Source organism: Puma concolor, chromosome E4 (genome assembly GCF_028749965.1).
Source record: "Puma concolor isolate L17-30 chromosome E4, mPumCon1.1.hap2, whole genome shotgun sequence".
In the NCBI taxonomy this organism is placed as follows: Eukaryota; Metazoa; Chordata; class Mammalia; order Carnivora; family Felidae; genus Puma; species Puma concolor.
The window spans coordinates 33,963,231-33,980,369 of NC_141683.1; the positions used below are offsets into that span (position 1 = coordinate 33,963,231).

Here is a 17,139-nt window from a genome sequence, read left to right on the forward strand (position 1 = left end):
GGAAGAATATCCTGATCATTCCTCACCGTGTCTAGTCTCCCTCAGCATCTATTCCAGAGGGATGGTTTGGGACACGGCTGTGGTTCTGGATGAGAGCCAAAGCCCCTCCTGTCCCAGCAGGCCACTCTGTGGGCCCATTCCAGGTGAAAGGGCTCAGCAGAATATGGCGTAAGGGAAGGCTCCAGAAGCTGTTAGTCACTTGAAGAGGTGTCATTGCTTCCCAAATGAATCATATCTCTTTCAATCCTGTGATTTGTGGCGATTTTATTTTATGTTGTTATTATTTCTGTGATTATTTTGCTTCTGATTTGTTTCCTAGTCAAAGCATTTTACTGATGTCTTACCACTTTACCAAGTGCTGGCTTGAAAACTGAGTCCTGTGTATCACTTTACCGCCCCACTCCACCCCTGGCTCCCAGCAACATAAAGCAGCTTCTTTGCCCCAGATTAATGTTAGAAGCGTAGAAGCAGGGGCGCCTGAGTGGCTCTATCAGTTAAGCATGACTTCAGCTCAGGTCATGATCTCACAGTTTGTGAGTTCAAGCCCTGCATTGGGCTCTACACTGATAGTGCGGAGTCTGCTTGGGATTTTCTCTCCCCCTCCCTCTGCCCCTCCCCCACACTTACTTTTCTGTCTGTCTCTCAAAATAAATAAATAAACTTAAAAAAAAAAGGCAGAAGCAGCATGCAGACTACAGTTCTCTAATTTCTGGGAACCCTGGAGACCAGCCTGCTTGCTGCATTTCCCTGGACTTTCTTCCTTATAAAATCACTGTCCGATAATCCTCAGTATAGTTTGCTGCTTCCCCTCCTCTCTCCCCGCTCTCTGCCACCTCAGTGTGCCACAGTTTACCCTACTTTTTAGTTGCTTAAACTGAAGACCGCTCCCTAGATTCTAAGCGCACTTCGGTTACAAGAAAATCCAGAAACTTGGGGGTAACACGTTTCCTTTCCCTTCACTTCAACATCCTTTCTTTTTCTCTGCTAAGATTTAAACAGTGAGGACTGGCAGTAAAGCTAACTGCTAGCCAAATGTCTCTCGGAAGGCTGGAGAAGGCACAGTGCCTGAATACCTGAGTGCTACCATTTTGTTGCCCTCTCCTGCCACTCTCCTCCAGGGGTGCGCCTGAACTCTGCCCCCAAGTGTGCTCTGTAAAGTAGACCGTTGCTTTCTTCACCACCATTCTCAGGGTGACCCAGTTCCATTTTTACTGTAGAACTTAGTCTCCTGCAAGCGCCGTGAGATCAGAAGGAGATCATAAGCTCGCTGGGCAACACAGTAAGCAGAAGGAAAAACATGCCAAGGGCATATCATTTAAGGAACGTTTGCCTTATCCAAAAGCACTCTGATTGCCACAGCACAGGCTGTGCAAACAGAATGAAGCAATGTCCAGAGCGTGCCCTTAGCCGCCCCCCCCCCCCACCGCCCCCGGCCCAGTTCAGACTGAGGCCTCCGCCTCCTAGAAAGGGGACGTGCCGGTGCTCCTGGTGCACTGTGTAAAACTTGAATGGCTTCCTTCCCTCCTGGTTTACAGAAGGCAATGGAACACGCGCCGCCGTTAGGCCCCTCCAGCTCCGGCTGCACTCGCCACCTGACGGAGTAGTTGCGTAAGGATCCCCTGTGTTATCTCGGCCCAGCACGGGTTGAAGCGGTTATGCCCGTTGTTATCAGCGTGGAAGGCCTGCTCTTCTAAGCAAACAGTGTCTCGAGGACTGCCACCCCAAACACACGGACTGCCCCTGGATTTCGGTGTTGGTGTTTTAGTGCCAGGTCTCCTGGGTCAGCCCGCGCCATCCGTGACGGGAGAGACAAGCCTGTGGCTGAGGTGGACGTGTGGTCTGTTTCTGTGCACTGAGTGGACGTTCGGGTTCCTGAAAGCAGGCCAAGTGACAGGCGGTAGGCAACCCGTGACACCGGAGACAGATTCTAGAAGGCTCTGGGAAGGTGGATGGATGCGCTCGTGCCTAAGTTTGGCAATCTAGCAAGTGACGCGGAGCAGAGTCATTCAGGCTGGCGTGCCAGTCTTCTGCAGCCGATTCACGTTTGGAGACCGTGGGCTGCTGTCAGATGTGCTGGTTGTGCCAGATGGATCTGGGGAGGTTTGAGTCGGTTTCAAGCTTTGGGGCAAGTTGTCATTTTTAGAGGCTGTTACCCTGGGCCCCCTTCTTTCAGCCCCTGTGAAATTTTTTTCTTGGATCCCTGCCCACAGCAGTGAGTGACTAAACTGGATCAGAGTTAGTGCAGAGATTCAGGCTGTCTGACTGACGGTTACTGGATGGCTCTTCAGCCATGTTCGTTCTTCTGGTCATTTCCATTAAACAGGCCAAGTCGGTTGACTTCTACTGTGTTTTAAATTGGCAAAACTCAACTCCGTTTCCAAATTGCTATTGATACCGTGGAAAGAGTAGGGTAGGAATTTCTGTTTTATTTCATTTCCTGACGTCATTTTTTTTTTCTTTCAACATGGGAAATTGGCTAATCCAGCTAATAACCTGCTCATCGTATTAGACTCTGTCCTACCTTCTGCCCTCACGGTGAGTGATCTGTGCATTCATCATATGCCATCATGAGCTCTCCTTTGTTGGAACGGAAGCTTCAAATGGGCAGGCCCACGTCTTCCTAATGCTCTAAATGAGCCAGTTGTAATGCTATCCGTCAACGCGCAGGTGACAGAGGTCCATCTCCCTCTGTGTGCCAGGAATGTGCTCACCTCTTTTCTTTTAAGTTAACCCACAGGATCTCCACTCTCCAATCTCTCCTCTTTGAGCAGGGGTAACCGGAGAAGGGTTATGCGAGGGCACCTCCTTCTGGCCCAGTATCTGACACCTTGGTAATACGTATGAAAAACGCAGCCATAACCTTAACTATGGCATAAAGACTCGGCTTCTGACCCACAGGGACTCTGAAAGAGGAGAGGGTGGGGCCTGCCTCTTCCCCAGACGACTCTGGTTTATGACTATAGTAGCATGCTTTGGTCCTAGGTGTTTTAAGAGGGTTTGGGAAAAATGGGTTAGCTGGCTAATGTCATTATAATTTTTATGACCTTTAATCTGTTACGAGTGGGGTTTATTGCATGATGAAAAAGCAACAGAAAAGATGAAATAAAAAGTTCACCCGTGAAACAGTTTGGATCTGCAGCAGCTGGTCGTGTTGAAACATTTTCTGCTTTGCTTAATTCCTAAGGAGGCATAATTAAAGTCAAATGCTAAATTTTGGGTAGCAGCAGATAAATGCTTCTAAGCTTTCCTCACAATACTCCTACTGCTTTTGTGAACCATGGAAACCTTTTTCTCGTTTATTTTTAATTATGTCCCATGTATCTGTTACCTGATGTCACCAACATGGAAGTGGAAAAGTGGCAATGATTGTGCCGGACTGCCTGCGTACGCTTTTGCTCCTCTGAGAATCAAGGCTCGGTCCTTCTCTGAAGCAGGTGGGAGCCGCCAGAGCACGTGTCCCTTCGGGTCTTCAGTCGTGTCGGAGGTGACCGGTCTGTAGAGCACCATAGCTCACCACACAGAGAGCAGCCGCAGTCGTCCATGATATGAACAACCTGGAGTTTTCCAAACAAGGAGTGAGACAAGACGAGGGAATAGGACATCAGGGAAGAGTTGTCCTCTGCCAGGCATCAGCCTCCCCGTTTTAAAAAATATTTTTAACATCCTCAGTCCAGCATGTCCCGCTTTCGTCTTCAACCTGTACTTCCTACGGCCTAGGAATTTAAAAGAGCTTACTTCCAAACCTGGCCTGCAGCCATAATGTGATTAGGGGGTAATCTTTTCCAAGTGTCTGTCAAATTATGCCTGCTAATTTCAGTGAGGCAGGTTTTTAAGAGTCCCAGTGAACCCATCCATGTAGGGACTGAAAGCTCTGGCCCCTGAGATCTATAACCCCTGAGATAAGCCAGAGCTACAAATACATCGTCTAGACTTTGAAGGAGAGAATAGGATTCTTAATATAGCTCACCAACCACCAAGTCGTGCCTAGACTCTCTCACAAGTTTTCTATAACAGGAGAAGCCTGCCTGCCTGTTGACTAGAAAGAGTCTCACCTCCTCTGCCACCGCACAGATAAACTAAAAAGAAAGGGCTGCCCCCAAATCGGGCCAGATGGTGACCCCTGACTATTTCAGCTCAGGATGTCAGCCTCTAAAGCATCAGGTTTGAATCATCTTCGTATCACGGGATTCTATCATTGTTCATTTGAATCTGCTGACACGCTTCCTCTGGAAAGTATAGTTTGGCAAGGATGACTCGGTGGGTTTTTCTGTTTTGTTTTATTTTGTTTGGGGGTGGGGGGTGTTTATCAAAACATAAAGACGGAATGCTTTGAGAATTTTTCAGCACCTCACGATTGTTCCAAAACCGAGTCTGAGAACGTCCGCAGCTGGCCCTGCCTGCTGTACTCACCACCAGCGTGGCGACTGTGAACCAGTCGCTGTGGGTTATCAGTGCTGACAATGAGAGAGAAAGAGAATGCTGGAAAAAGGAAATAAGTGGACGAGGGGTAGGATGAGAGACGGCCTTAAAGAGATTCTGCTTATTCTGATAGTTCCTCAGAATCCAGGACGTACCCTTTGTGGAAAAGGGAAATGAGCAGACCTGTAGGGCCATTTTCCCTGGGGGCCCTAACCGCCAGCTCTCCCGTCAGGATTTCTTACGTGTAGCCTCCAGGGGCCCAAGCGTAACTTCAGGATGAATCCTAACAAGCAGCTTCAAGGAATACAGTTTATTTGGGAAGTTTCAGTGTGTTTCTTAGGCCGAGGACTTGTACCACACAACAACTTAAAACCTAAGAGAACTGAGCACATGGAAGGAAAGGCAAACGAGTTCTTAGGGGCCCTTGGGCAACTCAGCTCCTGCCTGCTTCTGAGCTGGCCCTGCGCCACTCTTGCCCTGGCAACAGGAACTAAGTGGACGCTGAACTCACAGACCGCCCTCTGCCGCCCTTGAATCATCCCCTGGATTCTTGAACAGGCTTTTTGCCTTATGAGAGCCTGGCCTAAAGCTAGAAAAGGACCCTCCTGTGCTCGCGTGAAAGCAGCTGTGCCTTAAGAGAAACTAGAGGCCAGGCAGGAATAAAAAAGAATAGCAGCTTTCCCCATGCCGTTCAGATTTCCTCATAATCTAGTAGACACCAAGCCAGGACAGTCCCGTGGCTTTTTGGACCATTGTAAGGCCGAAACTATCAGAACTTAGAGCTTAGAGGAGGCAATGAAATGGCAATGAGAACAATAGGTGTGCCGTCCATCGCTTCTCATTACCCAGGAGGTAATTTCAGTCCAGAGGCAGAGACCTGAAGTGACCGCAGCTAGACCGTGACAATGCTCAGGTCTGGTCTTGCTTTTTCTATAGCATGAGCCTGGGTACAATTTGACCTTGTTTTACAAACGCTGCCCAGCCCTGCCTGTGCATCTGGCTGCTGACAGGCTCCCGATGCAGGAGCAGACCCAGGATACCCAATCCGATCCACTGCAGAGAATCCTTAATCATTCCCAGGGTGGAGCCCTAGCCCACACATCTCTGCCTTTCTAATGCACGTCCATACAGGCCTTTATTAGTACATTTATTCTTTCAACAGTGACTTATTGAGCTATGGCGGGCGGGGCCGGGGCTGGTTGGGGGCACTCCAGTGGCATTTGTCAGAGACGGGAGCATCCACAGCTCTGCAGACCACACGTTCATATGTTTTGTTGTTTAACAAAAGCCTGGCAATGGGTTTAGAGAAAACTCCTAAGTTACCTCCACTCTGCTCTGGTTTTAAATTTGTGTAAATCTGTAAGTGAATGGGGCAGGAAGGGGAGATAGATTCAGAAGAGAATGTTCTTATGTAAGGCTTGTGTTCTGAGCTGAAGGAGGAGAAAGATGTGCTATCCCAAAAGCTACTTGGCTCTCACTCCCCTCCATTTCCAACCTTGAAGATGAGATTGGGGTCACCCTTGGGGTTTCTCCGGCATGATTTCAGGTCAGGGGTTCGACTCCTGGTACTCTCTCCTCAAACATCAACTCTATCCCAAATTCACTATGCAGAGAAAGCACAGAGGAGGAGGAAGGAGCCAACACCAGACTTCCCCACCACCCTTCCCTCCCTGCCTATCTCCTTCAACAGCTTGCTGGCTAGCGTTGCTGTTTTCTCCGGTTGCTAAATCGACATTGTTTATTTCTGTCCCATCATCAAACCCAGTGCCTGAGACCCAGGCGAGTGCTTGGGATAGATTCCGAAACATCCTCCCTGAGATCCTGCTCTGTGGTTTTTGAGCAGAGCAGCTGTCCCACGTTGCCCTGGTTCCAGTCCCTGCCAGGAAAGCTTCATTCAAGAGCCCCTTTCTAGGGCCCCTGGGGTGACTCAGTCAGTTGTGTCCGACTTCAGCTCAGGTCATGATCTCATGGATGGCGGGTTCGAGCTCTGCATTGGGCTCTATCTACGCAGACAGCTCAGAGCCTGGAAGCTGCTTTGGATTCTGTGTCTCCCTCTCTCTCTGCCCCTCCCTGCTCATTCATTTTCTCTCTCTCTCTCTCTCTCTTTCAAAAATGAATAAACATTAAGAAAAACAAAAGAGCCCCTTTCTTTTCCTTGGAACCCCAAATCACCTTCTGCTTCAAGGTGCTAGAGAGACAGTCCAGGCACAGCAGCAGGAGTGAGGCGGAGAAGGCTTCTGACTCCTGTAGGGGCCAAGCGGAGGGAAGGACCACAGGTGCTTCCCCTCAATCCTGCTGAAATAACAGGGGTCAGGCGCTTCCGTGGCCGGCCTTCCTGCAGGGACAACTGTCTCCCAACTGCAGGGTCACACACGTCACCCCTCCTACCCATTCCAAACCAAACCTGGCCCCAGGCAGCTGCATTTCAAAGAGCGAGTAATCCCCCCCCCCCCCCCCCCCCGTTCTTTCTTCATTCCCGGCCCTAAATTCTACTACCTCCCAAGGAGAAAGGTGCAGCATTAGCTGGGAAAGCCTGGGTGCCGCTGGGGCTGGAGAAGGGGGCAAGGCTGGGATTTCTCAGGCCGTGGAGTCAAGGTTGGTGAAGTTAGAAACCAGGGAGAGAGCGCTGGCAGTGTCCCCATCCCAGCCCTGGGAGTGTCCCCCCTCCCCACACAGCTACGTGCTCTCCAGGGGCTCCCCCAGGGGCGCCAAGCCCCCCCCCCCCCCCACCGGCAGCCTCCCTTCTCCATTCTCTCGTGTCTTCTGTGCGCCAGGCGCTGTGCTGGGCAATTCAAACATGAATTAGACACAAGTCCTTGCTCTCAAAATTTGGGGAAAGGTAAAGCTCGGGGAAAGAACTGACGTTCAAGGAGATACGTGCGATGATGCCCTAGGTGCCCTAGGAGTGAACAAAATAAAGCGTGGGGGCAGAGGTCAGCACAGGATGTTCGGGTGGCTGCCCCATCCCTCACCAGCCAGGATCGTGTCCCCCACGGACCACCCACTATCTACAATGCCTCCTCCTGAGACGTCATGAATGAATGGTGCCCAGGCTCTTCCTAATGGGAAAAGCGACAGACTGAGGCCCAAACTGGAGACACCAAGCGCCCTTCCTCGTCCCTTTGGTTGGTAGCAGAGTCTTGGTTTGGAGCCAGACTCTCCCCTGCTGCTATTAAGAAAAAAAAAAACAAAAAACAAAAAACAAAAAACCTGCCCCGTTCAACCCCACCCCCACCCCCACCCCCACCCCATGCGGTGTTTACAGTGCATTCTCAGCAACTCTCTTCCCCAGCCCCCACCCAGCTCCCCAAAGGTGCCAAAATGGGGGGAGGGGGGTATTTTTACCTACAGGGTTGGGAAAGGGGCAAAGGCTGAGGCTAGGGCAATTCCGTGGCGCCAGCTGAGGCTTAAATACAATGAGAAAGCCCCACCCTGCCTGCTCTGCCCAAAGAGGACCCGGGAGGAAATAAATAGTGCTGTGTGCCCTGCCTGGAGGGCTGGCCCGCATCTGTCTGCCTGGACCAAAGCCAGTCACATGAGCCGAGACTGGTTAAAAAGAGGGCTCCGGTAATCTCCCAGCTCAAGTGTCTCAATCTGGCAGGAGGAGCTATGTGGGCGAGGGTGTCAGCTCTTCTTTATGGGGCCTGGGGTAGACCGGAGGAGAGTGGGAAGGGGCAATTCAGGCCGGGGGGAGGGCAGCCAGTCCGTGGGACTTTACCCCAGGCAAAACTATCAGCCCCCGGTCCTGGCACTGGGAGAGGGTGATAACCCGCAGGAGGGCAGTGTAGGCAGAGGAGTTGAAGGGAGAGAGGTTGGCAAAAGTTCCACAAGTCTTAATTTGGCCAAAGCCTTTTGTAGTGGGCACACGCGGGTGCACGCACACACACATACACCCCTGATATCTTTTCTTTCCCGTTGCTTTGTCCCCCTGCGTGCACTCCTGTCCCCATCTCCAACCCTCTCCGCTCAGAACATCAGCATTTGATGACCTTCAACCGCACACCTGTCCCCTCTCCCTTCCCCCACCCACCCTCTCCTGTCGCTCAGGGCAGTGGCTGTTTCTCCTCTCTAGGCCTCAGTTTCCCTTTAGGCAGCTGGTTGCAGATCTGGCTCTGAGGGCCCCCTAGGCAATCTAGGACAGCACCCGGAGAGGCTCCCAGGAGAAGAGTTTTTACTGAGGTCTCAGAACTAGGTGAAGCGATTCAGCAAGCTGAAGCCCTCTTTGTTCAGCTCTGAGCCCCTAAGAGGTTGGCGGACCTTGAGCCAGGAGGCCCATTTTGCTCCAATCCTCCTGGTAAGACAAATGCCCTGTGTATTATGGCTGAAAGCGTGTGGCCCCAAGTGTACCTGTTCATTGCGGAGGGTGTGCGGATAGTGGTCTCGGGATCATGAGGAGTCAGAAAACTTGCTCCCTGCAGGACGACACGGTGTTGTCGAATGGGGAGGCCCAGACCCCAGGAGCCCTAGGCCCTGAGAAGCCTGAACTCAAGGAGCCTGAACCTGGGGAATGGCGGTGGGGGGTGGAGGGAAGGCAGGGGCACATTCAACAGTGCTGAAGATTGTTAACCTGATGGCTGACTGTTCAGGGGAGAAATCGGGATCCCCCCCTCCAAACAAAAAAACAAAAAGCCATTCCGTGTTTGTAGATCTAACTAGTTCAGAAAAACACTGAACATATCGGGAAGGAGCAGGATTATTTGTGATTTCAGGGGCTATTAGGGAACCCCAAACTCCCTGAAGGTTACTGCTAAGGTTGGGGACAAATGTTCATTTTCTCTGGCTGGAAAATTTAAGAAATCAGAGGGGAGTAGGGCATATGCAGAAGCATGTAAGTTCCTGGAAAGTTATCAATAATTTAGGGCCCTGCTTGGGCCAGTGTGAAGCAGTCATCTGGAGAACCCTACAGGCCTGGAGCTAGACCAGAGGGTTAAGAGGCCACCATGTCTAATCCCCACTCAAAGAGGAACACTGGGGAGAGTCTGATGAAGAGGCCTTTTACAAAACCGGGGAAGGGTGACAGGAAACTATCAGGGGACAGTGAGGTTCCCAGGAGATAGCCACACTGGCCCAGGGAAAGGGCTGGTTGGTGCAATCTCGGAGAGCATGACTGTCAAAGAGGAGGAGGAGGCGGCCACTCCACAGAGGGCCTTTGAGGAAGACAAACACTGCCAACCGCTGGCCAGCAGGGAGGAAGCAAGTGGCTGAAAGGGCTGCCATCTCCTCTTACACCCACACCTCCCACTGGCCAAACCTGACCGCAAGCCAGAGGAGAAGAGTCTGGCTGGTGTAACCCTAAAAGGCCAAACTTCTGGGGTGGCACAGAGCGCCGTGGAGGATGATGGGTAGCAGATCCAGAGGGGCAGGGGCAGAGTATTACAACACAGTCTCTATGATCCCAAGCAGGCAATTTCATCAGCACCGATGAACAATTTGGGGGCACAAAACATGCACCAGGATTGTGCTGTCCAATGAGGACAAAACTTCAAGAATCTAGCAGCCCAGCTGGGGAACCAGGAGCAGGAATGTTTAGGGAAGGCTTCTTGGAGGAAGTGGGAATGAGAGATGGGGCTCGGGGACAGGTGAACGAAGAGCTGGGAGTACTTTCACTGTTGTCGCTTACTCAGCAACTGGATCCACCCAAGGACAAGTTTCAGATTTTCCACCCCTAAGATTTTACACAACAGCCATGGACAAAGACACCCACCGGACTCCACACATGACTTCTCACCTCACCTGGGAAGGATCAGTTTCTGAACTGCCTGCCCGAACTTTCTCAACTGTCTTCCCCACTAGAAAAAAAGGCTTCAGAGAGGTAATACTGGACGAAAAGTCCATCAATGAGTAAAATCTGCTAGGCAGAGAAGGGAATTCCTGGCAGAGGACTTGAAATGTGTGGGAACAGCAAGAGGTGAAAAAGGATGGTGAAACACTCACGTCGTCTAGAACACAGGATAGCAGGAACTGAATCTGGTGAGAAAGGTTTGGGTTGACTTAAAGGGAACATTGTAGGTCCAGTTCTGGAGTTTATCAGTCAAGCAGACAAATAAAAAGCCGAAGGGAGTTTTCACATAGGGGAGTAACATGATGAGTTTTCTTTTTGGCCAGAAAGTAATTTTCTGGGAGGAAACCGTATTTGTTCAGATGCAAGGAAAGGAACCTAAGATAGGGATCTGTACCTCTGCTCCACCCCTGCCTCCCCTCCACATCTCACCCCCTCACCCCAACTCCTGCCATCTTTCTCCAGAAAACAAGCGTTGTTCCCCCAAACTGGTGCAGTGGCTGTTCTGACTTGGCAACAAAACAAACAAACAAACAAACAAACACCCCAAAGCCCAATAAACGAGCTTGTCTCTTCTTCTAGGATGGGTGGACAAGAACACTCAGGAGAATATTTCCCCTTCCTCCAGTTTTTACCCCATCCCCAAATCTGCTGACCCAGAGACTGGGATGGAACCTTAACTGGAGCAGACAGCCTATGGGATTCAGGACCTGCCAATCTTAGAATAACCAGCCAACTCCAGGGCTTTTCAGTCTCCCTGGGGTTCTTTCCAAACTTTGTGGCTATTCCTCTAGGTCTTAGCTGAAAAACACCAAAAATAGGCCAGCTCTTTTCAATTTAATTAGCCATTCCTCTGAGGACACCAGATGGAATGAAGCAAAGACAGATGCATTGGGGGCAGGGAGGGGTGGGAGTAGATTCTAAATGGGGTTTCTCATGAGCCCCAATTCACCCCCACAAAGGGTGCTTCTTAGAACAAGGAGCTCAAGAGGCAGACGACGGGGCTCCAGGCTTTGGGCTCACAGGCCACGGGTCTAAGTGTCCCTCTCAGGCGTGGTGTGTGAGGTGGCCAGAAGGATGGGAGCAGGTGCCCGGGTCTCCTGGGCAGGAGGGAGGAACCACCGCTCCTTTTGCAGAGACTCAAGTACCATCACCCAGAGGCGGGGCGGGGGATGGGAGGGTTACCTACCCTTACCTGGCTCCTGTCCCACAGGCTGTGGGTAGCCAGCAGCCAACCCCGACAGCCTTGTAACAGCCGCCAAGAGAGATGCTGGAGTCTATTTCTGGAGTTCTTTAAGAGTGGAGGGAAACGGGGGCGCCTGGGTGGCGCAGTCGGTTAAGCGTCCGACTTCAGCCAGGTCACGATCTCGCGGTCCGTGAGTTCGAGCCCCGCGTCGGGCTCTGGGCTGATGGCTCGGAGCCTGGAGCCTGTTTCCGATTCTGTGTCTCCCTCTCTCTCTGCCCCTCCCCCGTTCATGCTCTGTCTCTCTCTATCCCAAAAATAAATAAACGTTGAAAAAAAAAAAAAAAAAAAAGAGTGGAGGGAAACGGCCAGCTGCCTGGGACAAGATGATCCCTGCATGCCTCCCTCATCTAAAATTGGGTGATGTTTGCTAAGTAAATGCAGGCCACACTTGGGCAGTGGAGAGCTAAAATGACCCTTAGGACCTCAGGGGTCTCTCACCTTAGTAAGCACCTTCTCAGCCAGGCAGAGAGACCACCGATGTGGAGCAACTGCCCCCTCTGGTGGCGAACATGGGTATAAAGTTACACGGGGTCAACTTCATCTCCCACTTGAGTCCATAGCAATTTCTCCTCCAAAGCTCAAAAAAAAAAAAAAAAAAAAAAAAGCCTGTGAGTCCAGGCTTGGGTCCCTCTAGCTTCCCTCTCTTTCTCTTGACTGCAGTTACAGTCCCTAGCCAGGAGCGTCTTTCCATTTTCTGAATTGATACTTTACAGTGGAAAAAGCACTGAGAACACTGAGTGAGTCACTTTTCCTTTTGGCTCCATGGAGGAAAAGAAACCACCTGTCTGCATATCTTTATTCAAGCCTTGCTCTTTCCGTCTGTAATGTGGAGACGACAGAGGCACTGCCTGCCTCCCGGGAAGGCCACTGCCTGCCACGGTGCCGTGTGACAAGGAGTGGGAGAAGGGGGGCACTTCCTGGTCCTGGAACCCAGGTAGTCCCATCGCCGGCGTGGTCTTCCTTGGCAGGAGCTACTGTCACTGTCACTCATGCCTGGACCCGAGACACCTCCCCATGGCTCAGACCCTCGAGGCTGCTGGGCTCCTTGGTCCTGGTAGGGACGTCACCTTTTCCAGTCATCCAGGGCTGCCTGCCAGGGAAGGTCAGAGTGACCTGATGATTGTGGCACTCGGGATGGAAAGACTTGGTCCTGAGCCTATATTGCTGTTGTTATCTTTATGTTGCAGTCTTTATGATTTATGTTTATTTTTAGGTACCTTACTGAACATTCCTTTTATGTGCACTGTGATGCTTTATGTATCAGATGCTGGGTGCTGTTGGTGGCAAACAAATCGGGACAATTGTTTGGAAACAATATGACTAGTGTTGTGACTGTTTCCACAGGGAAACTAATGGCATTTTTGCTACAGTTTCTTTCCTTCTTTCCTTCCTTCTACTGATAGCTTAAAAACTAAAATAAACCCAGTAGTGCCAATGGTCAATGCTTTGGATAGGTGTACGTTCAGGACCAATGTTGCACAATGTGTTTCAAAATTGTTTTCAATGGGCGTCTGGCGGGCTCATTCAGTGGAACGTGTAGCTCTTGATCTCGGTGTTGCAAGTTCGAGCCCTGCATCGGGTGTAGAAATTACTTAAAAATCAAATATTAAAAAAAAAAGTTTTTTCTAAGAATTTATGTTACTAAGGGTTACCTTTAAACTTTTTTTTTTATTGTGGTAAGATGTATAGGATACAAAGCGTAGGATACAAAACTTTTTTTTTTTTTTTTATCGTGGTAAGATGTATACAATACAAAATGTACGAACATCTCTAAGTGGATAGTTCACGGAACATTAAAGTACTTTCGCACTGTTGTGCAACCATCACCACTCTGCAAGCTTCAGAACTTTTTCATCATCTCAAACTAAAACTCTGTACTGGGGCCTGAATTTAACACAGGTACCTATGAGAGCCTGCTGGGGTCCAGTTTGGCCCTCAGACCTCCTAGTGGCTTTCTCTTCTGCTGCTGTCCCTAACCTGATCAGACCTGTAGTGGTCACCGTGTTCTGGCCCTTTCCTGGTAGGAATGACTCAGGTACTGATAACAGCAGAGAAGAGGGCTGCACCACAGTTGTTGAGTTTTGTAGCGAGAAGGGACCTCTAGGGATCCTCTGCATGGCCCTTCCACAAAGCAGAACCACAACTACCCCATAGCCTACCTACATGCCTCAGTTAAGACTTGTTTAATGAATGGATGAATCTGGAAAGATAGACACTATGCTGAGAAAGGAGACTTCCTAGCTGGCTACTCATGGTCGTAGGGGGATGACAATGCATGTCCTTTGAGGTCAGAAAGATCTTTGTCCCTTTGTCTCTTGCTAAGCCTGTGGCTAGGTTTTCCTCTGTTACACCACGAATGGAAATAGTCATTCTTACCTCATGGTACGAGGCTTGAGCGAGGCAGTGCGTATGAGGTGCTGTAGCAGAGACAGAGTAGTAGAAGTTCAATGATGTTCATTCCTTCCTTCCACCTGCCAGACACTCTCACAGATGCATCTCGGGAAACGACTTCCTCTTCTTTGACTCCATTTCCATTTCTTATTGGCTCCTTTTGTGTCGCATCCTAAGAAACAGAAGCTTCCCCATTACCTTCGCCTTTTAAAGCTAGGGTTCTATTAGTAAGAAAATGTGAAAGGGGAGTATTGTTTGTCTTTATCTGAAATTGAGCCTCCCAATTTCTATTTTATTGGATGTGGTTGTGATTTATTAATGTTATGTGTTCTCTTTCTCTCCTCCCCTCCCTCCCCATACAATCACCCATATAGGCAACTCCTCTCATACCCTACACTAAATTATCCTGTTTTTAACTGTTTTCAAATCCAAGAACTTGGCTACATTCCCCTGAGACAGAGGACAGAACTTGCTATGGATACCCAGCATTTATTTTATTTTTTTTTTATTTATTTTATTTATTTTATTTTTTTATTATTGTATTTTTTTATTTTTATTTATTATTTTTTATTTATTTTATTTTTATTTTATTTTATTATTTTATTTATTTTATTTTTTTTAAGTTTATTTATTTTGAGAGAGAGAGAGAGAATGGGGGAGGGGCAGCGAGAGAGTATAAGAGAGAATCCCAAGCAGGTTCTGTGCTGTCAGCCTGCTGATGTGGGGCTCGAACTCATGAACCTGAGCCAAAATCCAGAGTCGGATGCTTAACCGACTGAGCCACCCAGGAGCTCCTCGTTTGTTTTTATTTATTGATTTTTTTTTTTTTTCTGAAAGAGAGAGAGAGAGAATGGGGGGAGGGGGAGGGAGAGAAGGAGAGAGAAAGAATCTTAGGCAGTCTCCACACCGAGCGTGGAGCCCAATGTGGGGCTCAATCTCACGACCTTGAGATCATGACCTGAGCCAACATCAAGAGTCAGACACTTAACTGACTGAGCCACCCAGGCACTCCAGCACCCAGGTTTTAGTAGTAACCAGGTCCTATCGTTCATTCTCAAAGATGTTTCCTTCATCCACCCCTTCATCCCAATTACTTTGTACCTTTATTCTCACCTCCAGATACTAATATGAGGCCACAGAGTAAGTAATTTGTAGAAATCAAGTGATCTGGCTAAAGTCAGTGGGCTGCGGGACTCCATCTTTTCTGGTAAGTAGTTGGAACACTTCAAACCCAAAGGAAAGTAATACACTTCGATTTTAAATCAATACTCATTGGGCATTGTGTTTATTCAAGGATTCTGGGAGCAACGTGGGCTTACAAAATCTGTAAATCTGATAATAGAGATTTCAAAACAGTATTTTAGAATAGTCTCTCCACCGATTTCTGTCACTGTGTGTCCTCTCTTCAGCTGAATTTACACAAAACTTGCAGGCTAAAGTTCTAAAAACAGCACTGGTGACTTTGGGCCCAAGGCTGTACTAGGGAACGTAGTCCATTTCTCTAGGCTCTGGGGATCTATTGAAAGATTTTTGAAGCTCTAGAATAACATATTCATATTTATATTTTTATTTTTTACTTTTTTTGTAATGTGTATTTATTTTTGAGAGAGAGAGAGCGAGCATGAGCGGGGAGGGGCACAGAGAGAGGGGACAGAGGATGCAAGGCGAGCTCCACGCTGGCAGAGAGCCCCATGCGGAGCTCGATCTCACGAATCACGAATCGTGAGATCGCGACCTCAGCTGAAATCAGATGCTCGACCGACTGAGCCACCCAGGCACCCCCAGATTTATATTGTTAAAAGTTATTGGGGCAACGTTGAGAGAATGCACTGGAAAGAGAAAACCAGAAGCCAGTTAGAAAGCTGGTGCCATCATCCAGATAAAAGATGGCGAGTGCCTGAGGCAGGGAAGTGGCATAGTAGCAGAGAGGAAGAAAACTGGTAGAGAGGAGGGGGCACGAGCAGGAAATGGTCATAGAGTGTCAGGGATGAGAGGAGTGAGGACTATCAGACTCAGCCTTTGACAACCCAACAGACCGTGATCCCTTCTCTGAGCAGCAGAATGAAGCTGTGCGTGTGTGCATGTATGTGTGCACGTGTGCAGACAATGAAATCCATTTTGTAGCTGATGATTTAAGGTGTCTGGGAACGCCTAGTAATGGAAGTCCACAATGGGTATGGATTCAAGAAAATATTTGGGCTGGATTTGTAGATTTGGGGGTCCTGGGTACAGAGTTAGCTAAGAGTTGAAACCTGAGAAGTAGCAGGGAATGATTGGAAAACGGTCAAAGAAGGAGCCCAAAAGAGCACAAACACCTTAGGGACAGGTAGGAGTGAGGAGCCATTGAAGGCAACTGAGCAGTGGACAGGGAGGTAGAAGCCGAATTCAGTGTGATGTCCTGAGAATCAAGGTAGAGGGAGGCTGAGGAAGAAGGGATGGCTCCACGCGTTCAGAGCCAGCAAAGAGATCAAACTGAGGAAGTGAACTCGGGTGAGAAGGAGGAGGAAGGTGGCAGAGACAACAGCCTGACTGCGGTGGAGCTGAGGAGACACGAGATGAACTGGACACAGGCAACGCAGCTGCATGGCTCCTGCAGTGAGTGTGCTGGGAAAGGAAAGGGGAGAAATGGGGCAAGTGTAGGCAGAGGCAGGGCTGAGGGCCGGGGGTGCCTCCACATGGTACAGGATTGGGGGAGGAGTCCGCAGAGTGGGAGTTGGGCACTTGCTGTCAGTTACCCATGCAGAAACCAGCCCTCTCTTCCTGGGTGGTAGGCTTCTTCCTACCCTGAGAATTCCAGTTCCTTTTGTCCAGTGATTGGTTTAAGATGGACATGTGACCGATATCAGGCCAATAAGATATAACGGGAAATCGGCTGAGGTTCTCTGGGAAGTATGTTTTCCCTTGATGAGTAACATAGTCACAGGAAGCGGGGGGGGGGGGGGGAACCTTTAAAATTTATTTGTATGCTTGTAATATTTGTATATGTTTTACCCCTGCCTCTTTCGTTGCTCTGCTGAAGGCTGTCACTTGGGGGTGTGAACCTTAGAGCTGCTGCCACATCCTTGCAAGAGTAAAGGGGTGAGCTGAGCTGGTGGGCGGGTACAGTCAGCCAAGGACAGCAAAGCAGGAGGATGGTAACACAGAGAGAGAGGGAGACACAGAATCCAAAGCAGGCTCCAGGCTCAGAGCTGTCAACGCAGAGCCCAATGTGGGGCTTGATCCCATGAACTGCAAGATCATCACCTGAGCGAAAATCAAGAGTCAGACGCTTAACCGACTGAGTCACCCAGGCATCCTGGGGGGC

At 49.5% G+C, this 17,139-nt stretch overlaps 1 long non-coding RNA gene across 2 annotated transcripts in view; it reads right to left on the bottom strand.

Annotated features, from left to right (window-relative positions):
* Window positions 1–3,126: 3,126 nt before the first annotated feature.
* The window catches only part of LOC147572565 (uncharacterized), a 30,753-nt gene continuing 16,740 nt past the window's right edge, over window positions 3,127–17,139 (bottom strand). The window contains exons 2-3 of one of the 2 annotated variants that reach the window (XR_015245860.1): window positions 13,821–14,007; window positions 3,127–3,554 (exon numbers count right to left, since the gene is read on the bottom strand). This is a non-coding gene — a long non-coding RNA (uncharacterized LOC147572565). Of the gene's footprint in view, window positions 3,555–12,226; window positions 12,535–13,820; window positions 14,008–17,139 lie in introns of those variants that run through there. The other variant, XR_015245861.1, reaches the window with a different exon arrangement.